Source organism: Toxorhynchites rutilus, chromosome 3, assembly GCF_029784135.1.
Source record: "Toxorhynchites rutilus septentrionalis strain SRP chromosome 3, ASM2978413v1, whole genome shotgun sequence".
In the NCBI taxonomy this organism is placed as follows: domain Eukaryota; kingdom Metazoa; phylum Arthropoda; class Insecta; order Diptera; family Culicidae; genus Toxorhynchites; species Toxorhynchites rutilus.
Window position 1 is genome coordinate 135,738,251 of NC_073746.1, and position 9,786 is coordinate 135,748,036.

A 9,786-nucleotide genomic window follows, 5' to 3' on the forward strand; every position below is an offset into this window, starting at 1 on the left:
TGTTCGTTTGTGCGTGTATGTGATTGTGTGAACGTTTTTCTTTTTTTTAGAGTAGAGAATAGAGAGTAGAGAGTAGAAAGTTGAAAGTAGAGAGTAGAAAGCAGAGAGTGGAGGATAGAGAGAGTAGAGAGTAGAGAGTAGAGAGAGTAGAGAGAGTAGAGAGTAGAGAGAGTAGAGAGAGTAGAGAGTAGATAGAGTAGAGAGAGTACAGAGTAGACAGTAGAGATAGTAGAGAGTAAAGAGTAGAGAGTAAAGAGTAGAGAGAGTAGAGAGAGTACAGAGTAGAGTAGAGTGAGTAGAGTAGAGAGTAGAGAGTAGAGAGTAGAGTGAGTAGAGAGTAGAGAGTAAAGAGTAGAGAGAGTACAGAGTAGAGAGTAGAGAATGTAGAGAGTAGAGAATGTAGAGAGTAGAGAGAGTAGGGAGAATAGAGAGTGGAGAGAGTACAGAGTAGAGAGTAGAAAGTAGAGAGAGTACAGAGTTGAAAGTAGAGAGAGTATAGATTAGACAGTAGAGATAAGAGAGTAGAGAGTAGAGAGTAGAGAGTAAAGAGTAGAGAGAGTAGAGAGAGTAGAGAGAGTAGAGAGAGTAGAGAGAGTAGAGTGAGTAGAGAGTAGAGAGAGTAGAGTGAGTAGAGAGTAGAGAGAGTAAAGTGAGTAGAGAGTAGAGAGAGTAGAGAGAGTAGAGAGAGTAGAGAGAATAGGGAGAGTAGAGAGAGTACAGAGTAGAGAAAGTAGAGAGTAGAGAGAGTAGGGAGAGTAGGTAGAGTAAAGGGAATAGAGAGAGTACAGAGTAGAGAGAATGGAGAGTAGAGAGAGTACAGAGTAGAGAGAGTACAATATAGAGAGTACAAAGTAGAGAGTAGAGAGAGTAGAGAGAGTACAAAGTAGAGAGTAGAGAGAGTAGAGTTGAATGTTAAAGTCAAATTGAAAGAGCAAAATTTGATCGCAGAGAAAGAGTAGAAGTTTTAGACATAGAGACATTTGGAATAAAAAAGAAACATTGAATAAAAGAAAAGAAAAAAAAGTTACGAGAGTCTGTTCGAGTGCAACAGCAAAGCTATTCCAATAACTTAACTTATTGGGCCGCTAGTCGAAAGCAAAATTCGATATTCTCGATATTCTCGAGTACAAAAGATCGACCCCAAAAAATCGAAAATCGGAATTTTCCATCCAAAAAATCCAAGAATGATTTTTTTACATGAACTCTTTCATAGTGAAATTTCTCACTAAATAATACCACTGACGGGTGACTCTCATTCGTAATGTTGAATGATTTTTTCTCGTAAAAAATACTTATAATGGTAGTGGGTGGCACCCCTCTGAGGGTGGCACCCGAGGCGGTCCTCCACCCCCGCTCCCCCTACACTACCCCACTGATTCGATACCAAGTCCCTGAAGTTCTGATTCAAATTTTATGAAGCAATTTTGCGGTCAATGGAGTACATACACTTGAGAGATGCAATACGGATTCGGAGAAGATTCGGTCGTTTAACAATTCTTCCATCCACTAAGTTGGAGGTCGATGGCAAATGAATTAATGTGGTTAAGATGCCATGATACACGTAATGAATTGCGATCATCCATACTTATTTATTACATTCACTTGCAACGAAGAACGTAATCATAGAATCAACCTGATATATAATTCCCTCAACCTCTTCACATACAAAGTAGATGAAGATACTCAATTCAATCGAATTTGAAATGTCAATCGAACTTTGAGTAGTTTCATCTGTTATCGAACTCGAATGTACGATAAAAAACGAATTATTTTTTTGATCGTACATGTGGGGAAACGTTCATAGTCGAAATTTTTCGAATCAGAAGAATAAATTTTGGGCGGGACGAAGTTCACTGGGTCAGCTCATTGGTCTCATATCATATTTTGTTATGTATTACATTTTAGCGTCCGAAACTTAACGTGGACACGTTTCATTGCAACAAGATTGGCAATCCGTTGGAAGAGAAAACGGAATTCAGTGGTTCATGTCGGAATATCTTCTCACACGAGCTCGTTTTCACCCTTTGAATAAAACCACCGAACAGTTGAATAACTATTCTGCCAACAATCGAATTCTATGGCTAACCTTTTCCTCTTTCCCGACACACGTGACTTGGAGCCATTTCCTCTACGTGTAGCGCCGCCGCGAAATCATTGAAGCATCAAACGGACATCGTCATGAAGCCGCGCACGACACGTGACAACAACAATTGGCACAATTTGAGCTGTTTCCCTCCTCACTCCCGCAACTTGAGCACCGCGTGCGGATCCCATTTCAGCACCGGCCTTCCTTGGACTGCTTCAGCCTTAGTTGTGGCCCATTTGATACCCGAGAAATAATGTGATTATTTGCCGTTATCATTCGCCACAGATAATTGTCAAAATATGGTGACTTTGTGCTTTGAAAATTCACTGAACCGGTGCAACAGTGGGAAAAGTGTTCCGCTGTATGGCAGAACCGACGACGGCGCAGTTGCTCATCCCCCTCGGCCGTGGAAACGAAGTTGAAAATAAACAATAATAATTTATTAACTCCCCGGTGATGGGTTGTGGTTGCCGATTGAATGGATATGTTTACGGGGACACGTGACCACGCGACCGATGACAACCCTGCGCGGCTGTAGACACGCGAAATGTGTCCCACCGCATGAACCGGAATCGTTGTTTGGGGTGCTCGATTGGTATTAGAGATGTTCAACAGATTAATATGCGAAGCATTCACGGTTTGGACGAATCGCTGCCATGGGCAGAGTAACGCCTCGGTTGATTATCATACTGTTGTGACGCGTCAAAATGTAATCGCCATATGCACGAACCATCTGATACATTAGTCCTTTGATTGTACGGCACACGTGGCAGCCTTCGTGCGGCTAACACTAGATTACCATCCCGACGCCATTATCATCACTGTTAATTAACCAAGTCTATGTGGAGGTAAAAAAAATCGAACATAAAATGTGTCACTTTTCCTTCCTTTTGATTATGAAAGCATGCCAAGCGGAACAGGTGAGGCAGATAACGGCTCACTCAAACATTTATCGTTCTAGTTGCCGGACGGAAGCGCTTCGGCGGCGAAGGCAATTAATTAATATACGTGCACATAAACTAAACTAGATACTCGCCGTGTTGGGTTTATCTCGAACTGCGACCACGGGACGCTGGTCAAAAGGTGCGCTTCTGCGTTACGGCTACCGAAGGATATCGTGTCGATAGGACTGCTCCTGAAGGACTATTGATGGTCAATGATTCGTTTTCGTATGGCTGCCCGGCTTATCTTTATGTTTATTACGGTCTCCTCTGAATGCACAAAAACACACACAGCGTAGCATGTTTCTGCTCCTTGTCAGCGGCGAAGGGATATATGTTGGTCAGTAGGTTGCGACTGAACTCTGCCACGGACAGGTGCAATTTGGGGGTTGATTCATTCAATAGTTTAATATAAATATAGGCATCCGCTTTGCAGAAAATAATGCCGAAATCAATATACGAGCCATGATCATAATTTCTCTTTGAAGAAAATCGTTAAACAAAAATAAAAAATTAACAATTTGAACGCCTTATAGTGTCATTAGCAACTAGAGACTTGAGGCTTTCCAACAAACCCAAACTCGTCATGTGATTTTAATTAAAAAAATTCGATTCGAATTTACTAGTTGCGTGAAAACACCCAAAATCGAACAAATCAACATCCTTAGCCTTAGTTAAAACAACTACAAAAACTGAAAAATCAACGATGCTGGTTTTTTACGGAATTTGCCAACGTAAACATTTTGTTACTTTTTTGCAAATGTTTAGTACCGTAAACCGGGGGCAAATTGATCACTATTTTTAGAAAAATGTGAATATATCCGAATTTTGTTGTTAGATTTATACCCAATTATTTTTAAACCCAGTATTGGTGCTAAGGCCACAAAATGACATTGCATAACATTTTGTTTAAAAAATCCTTAAGCGTTAATTTGGAAATTTAGCGGCAAATTTCAAAATGTTTATGTTTCAATTTATGCTTTTTTAGGATTTTCTAGTATCATATGCACAAAAATGTATAGAAAATCAATTATTTTTCACCTACATTTAAATGATAATTCAAGGGTTTGAGGATACAAAATTCTGATTTAATCCAGCTGTAGGTGTGAATCATGCCTTTCCATAACTAGATTTAAACAATAATCTGCATGTCATCCGGAGATCATTCGGGTTATCCTAATGTAGCCAAAAACCCTTAAAATGATCACCAATAAGCTAGTTTTGACAAACCAAGACGTTCGATATGTCGCATGATTGGATTCGGTTCTGGTCATTTGTGGTGCTTTTTTGTAAAATAGTTTCTTCCCACTTGTTTGAATAGTAATTTCAAGTATTTGATTACTTATTCAACTCAACAAGTATCGGCTAGAAGTGAATTAATATGTTAAGCGTCTATAAATATTGTTTTTTTATATATATAATTTTCATACAATTTAATGAGTGACTCGTTGAGAGCCATTGACAAAAAGAACCTTCAGATGAATATTGAGCATGTCAGATTAAAAAAGGTTAAATTTTAATTGAATAATACCTCTGAAAATTTATGTTTGTGTTCAGTAATACGTTTGATCAATTTCCCCCCGGTGATCAATTTGCCCCCGGATGACGGTATTATAAACTTTGGGCTGTATCGATACCTATAAATGATATCAAAATGTAGCCTGTACCACAAATAATGTCGTCAGGGCTTTCATTATTCAATTATTTATAACACCAAAGTTAAGTAAATTTACATTTAAAAATGAAGTGTTCGAAATTTGAGACAAAACGGTACGCCTTCTTATACAGTTTCCATGATTTCACAATGGAATCAGCCGGTACTTAGTCCCAAGCCTCGCCTACCCAAAACATAGCACCCTTAATGTTGATTCACTTAAGGGGGTATTCTAGTGTAGAGACACGAATTTCGGACGTTTTTTTTCGAGTTAAAATTAAAACAAAGAATATTGTTACTATCCATTAAATCATTATTTGTTTATCTATCTTTTAAGAATAAAACAAAAATTGAACGGAGAAAAGATTTCCATAACTAGAATAGTTAAGAGCTGATGATGTGGGAGGGTTCAAAAAAAAATTATGCCATGGCGTACACGATTCCAGCCATTCTGGTTATTTGAAACAAATAAATCGAACAGATTCTGATTCGGTAACGATGCCGCTATCGCATGAACCTCGGACAAGTTATAAACATCTTTTTTGACAAAATGGTGGCCGTTTGAAAAACAAAATGTGGTTTAAAACGTATTTTATTATGTTTCCTCATTTATTTAAAATAGTAAAATTTAAAAAAAAATTTGAAACACAAATTTCTGCATTACTCTAGAATTATTCAAGCAAATGAAACCAAATTAGACACATTGAGGTTTTGGGGTGCAATAAATGTTTCTATGATGGTTAGAATCTCCACCCCTCTCTCTAAGGGGGGCTCCCATACAATCGAAACACAAATTTCTGTATTACTCGAGAATTATTCAAGCAAATTAGGCATATTGAGGTTTTAAGGTGCAATAAATATTTCTATGACGGTTAGAATCTCCACTTCCCTCTCTAAGGGCGGGCTGTCATACAAATTGAACACAAGTTTCTGCATTACTCGAGAATTAATCAAGCAAATGAAACCAAATTCGGCATGTTGAGGTTTTATGGTGCAATAAATGTTTTTACGGTGGTTAAACACTCCTCCCTCTTCTCTAAGGGGGGGCTGCCATACAAATGAAATACAAATTTCTGCATTACTCGAGAATCAATCCAGCAAATGAAACCAAATTTGACATGTGCAGGTTTTAGTATGCAATAAATATTTCTATGGTGGTTAGACACTCCTCCCGCTCTCTAAGGGTGGGATGTCATACAAATGAAACACAAATTCTTGCATAACTCGAAAACTAACCAAGCAAAATTTGGGATGTGAGGGTTTTTGGGCATGAGAAATGTTTCTATAATGGTATGACACCCCTCCCTCCTCTGGAATGGAGAGGGGGTCCCATAAAAATATTACACATATTTCAACCAAAAATTTTCCAGCTAAACATGGCAATTGAAATTTTCGGAAAACTCTGAAGGAAAATAGGGAAAATTCGGAAAATTAAATTGCCATATGTTCTACAATTACATAGTGACAAGTGCTGTTGTCCATTTGATGTTTGCGCTAGCGAAATTGATCTTCAATCAATCAATGATCAATCAATGAACAGTTCTGCGATTGGACCCATGAACTTGCTCATAGTAATAAAATGTGAATGTTTGAAGGTATTGATAACAAAAAACAAATTTTGGGCGGGATGAAGTTTGCCGGGTCAGCTAGTAGCTTATAAACATCATTGACATTTAATTAAAAATAGGATGTGATTACAGAAATCAATAATGTTATTAAAAGTTTTTATTAAATTATTAATATTAACTAAAATTCATTGACAGTACTTAAAGTTAACCAGTGAAAAATAATCATGGATAAATAATAAATTTTCAGCAGTTGATGGTGAAAACCGATAACGCTTAGCTTCATGCTAAGATTATGCGATCTTTATAAAAATATCGATCATGACTTATCGACTTTCTCAACTACGTAGCGATTTATTCACTGTTCATATCGGTACCATAGAATCGATCTTTGCCGAATTGATCTTTGAAAAATCAAAAGTTTTTTTTTTCGTATTTATCTTTATATGAGTGTCACATTTTCTAGAACATAAAAATTTTATATTTCTAATGAAACAGCAAAAGCATTTTGTTCTGATCCTCAGCATGAAGCCACAAACTTTGAACTTTGAAGTCCAGAAAAAAGTTTTTGTCAGTGCATTCATTTAATGCCTTCATGGAATAATTTAATTGAATAAATTAATTACAAAAGCATTGCTCAGCTGACAACGATCCCATAAAAGTTAATATCTGATCCTGTCAGCATATGTACTGAGGTAAATCGTCTGAGAATCAGTCTAACTTTGTCAGTAGTCCTAATAAAGCAATCCAAATGTTGACATTATGTTTACAGGATTTATTAGGCGGTCTTTGGTATGAAATTAAAGTCGATGTACCTACACTGAGAACATCGAAAAATTCTTTTTGGCGTTCGATTCCAAATATTTCCTCATTACAGTCAATTTCGTATGCGATTGTATTGTTCTGCCTGATCGCGTTTTGACTATCATTTTCTTTTGCCACTTTGTTTAACGTTCTATTTAGTTTCCATATCTCTAGCTTCGTTTAACAGGTGTTTTTCTTGATACTCTATTAGATAGGATAGTTATTCTAAAAGAAAAAGACAATAAATAATTTGATAAAAAATAAAGAGCCCTATATCTGCTTGCCGGATATTTGGCTATCCGGTCTCGAAGCTGACCAAATATTCGTTGTCCGGTATTCAGTCAAACCACTATCTGTCTCATCGCCAATCAAAACCATCTATAAATTTGCGATTCTTGCATCGCGACAGATTCGATGTGCACGGGAGCAGATACAAATGGTGGTTTAGGGTACTGGAGATGTGCTATTTGACGGGTTACGGAAAAAGCACATACGCACACAAAGTTTCATGATTTCAACGAGAATCATATAGACTAAAACCTTGCTAATAATAATTGAGTGCGATCACCAACATTGTAACAATTTCCTTATACCTCATCCTTTTTCTGAAATAAAATAAGTAAAAAAATGTTTTAAGTTAAACGGTTTCATTTTGATTAAACACAGCAATGTACTAAAAGCTGATCATTCTGATCATACTGATCATTCAACAAGAGCCAAAGGTTGTACCGCTCATGACAACCCTACACGAGCTGAAGATTGTACCGCCCAGTTACCATTCTACCCTGGATTCCTCGGGCGACCCTGGACTAGGGGGGCGTCGCTGATTAATGGTCAGTTGCACCTCAAAAGGAAGTATCCCGTGTCGGCCACACATACAGAGCACTGGAGACTGTAACATCCCAATTATGAGAATCTTTGTAATACTAACCTCGGGCCAACCGCGAGTAATCGGTTACAGATTACTAACATAGTCGTAAGACAAAATTTGTCAAAATATAGAACTCCCGGCCAAGGATGGTTCCAATCGTATCAACGAGCACTCGTTGCATTCTCTTATTTGATTCATTCAACGCACACAATAATATGTTTCGAATCACTCATGTAACAGAAAACTGACGTGCCAACGAAAACACTGAATAAACACAGCGTGAGAGTCTACGCTTGGTAACTGTACGCGGGTTCATCGATGCTCGCTTGTATCATTTGATGATTCGTTCGTTAGTTTCTGTCGTCGCTTTACTTTCGTTTGCTGATCCGATTGGGTGCTAAGCCTCGAAGCATATTTGTGTCGCTTTCAGAAAAAAAGAAATGAATCGCAAGGCAAAAAATTCTACAAGTAGTAGAACAAGTGAAGTGCGATGACTTTTCGATGTTCAGTGGGCATTGATAATGCTCTCAGGTACGCACTTAACAGTTGTCGTGTAATAACTTTTAAAAGAAAAGCCAATAGCGTTCAGTTTGCTTATCAAAAAGTAACTATATACAGTAGAACCCCGATTATCCGCGGAATAAAGGGTGTGTCACATCAAATTGCATCACGGAAAAAACGCTGTAGAAATTTAATTTTTAGGAATTATATCTTCAGCTTTCGCTTATAATCAGATAAGAGTGTATAGATCACGTTGGCCATGCTTCGCTGTCAATTTTTCGTAAATTTGGAAAAATGTCGTCGAACGAAAAAGAGCGTCGTGAATTAATCCTGTGCACTCATTTCGAGAATCCGGAGTTGTCACATCGGGACATCGGTAAGATGCTGGGAATCGTCCAATCCACGGTCAGCAGAGTACTAAAACGATACTTCGAGAACCTAACCATCGACCGGAAGGTGAAGAACGGCAAAAATGGATGCTCCGTCAGTGAAAAAGATCACAAGCGCGTAGTTAAGCAGTTTAGACGTGATCCGAGAAGTTCGGTCCGGGATGTCGCCAATAAGCTGAATTTGTCAAGTTCATTCGTCCAGCGGACCAAGCAGCGGGAGGGCCTGCGTACATACAAGGTTCAGAAGGCTCCTAAACGCGACGAAAGGCAAAACATGGTGGGGAAGACGCGAGCCCGGAAGCTGTACACCGAAATGCTGACGAAGCCGCATTGCCTGGTAATGGACGACGCAACCTACGTCAAAGCGGACTTTCGTCAGCTGCCGGGCCTGTTGTTCTTTTCCGCAGAGGACAAATTCAGCGTTCCGGAGGAGATTCGCAAGCAGAAACTATCCAAGTTTGCCAAAAACTACATGGTGTGGCAAGCGATCTGCTCTTGCGGAAAGCGGAGCGCCCCCTTCGTGATGACCGGCACGGTAAACGGGCAGGTTTACCTTAAGGAGTGCCTACAGAAGCGCTTACTACCACTATTGAAGCAGCACGAGGGCCCGACCATCTTCTGGCCGGATCTCGCTTCGTGCCACTATTCAAAGGACGTGTTGGAGTGGTACGAAGCCAACGGGGTCACCTTCGTGCCAAAGGAAATGAACCCACCCAACGCGCCGGAGCTTAGCCCAATAGAGAAATATTGGGCGATTATGAAGCAGGCCCTCCGGAAGAACCCAAAAGTTGTCAAGTCGGAGGCGGACTTCAAGAGAAAATGGATTTCAGTTCAAAAAAAACTACAACCTGACGTTGTACAGAACCTTATGGACGGGGTAAAGAGGAAGGTGCGAGCATACGGGCTTGGGCTCGAAGTATGAATAAAAAGAAAATGCCAAAAGTTGTTTAATAGTTTTTATTTTACTGTCTAAAA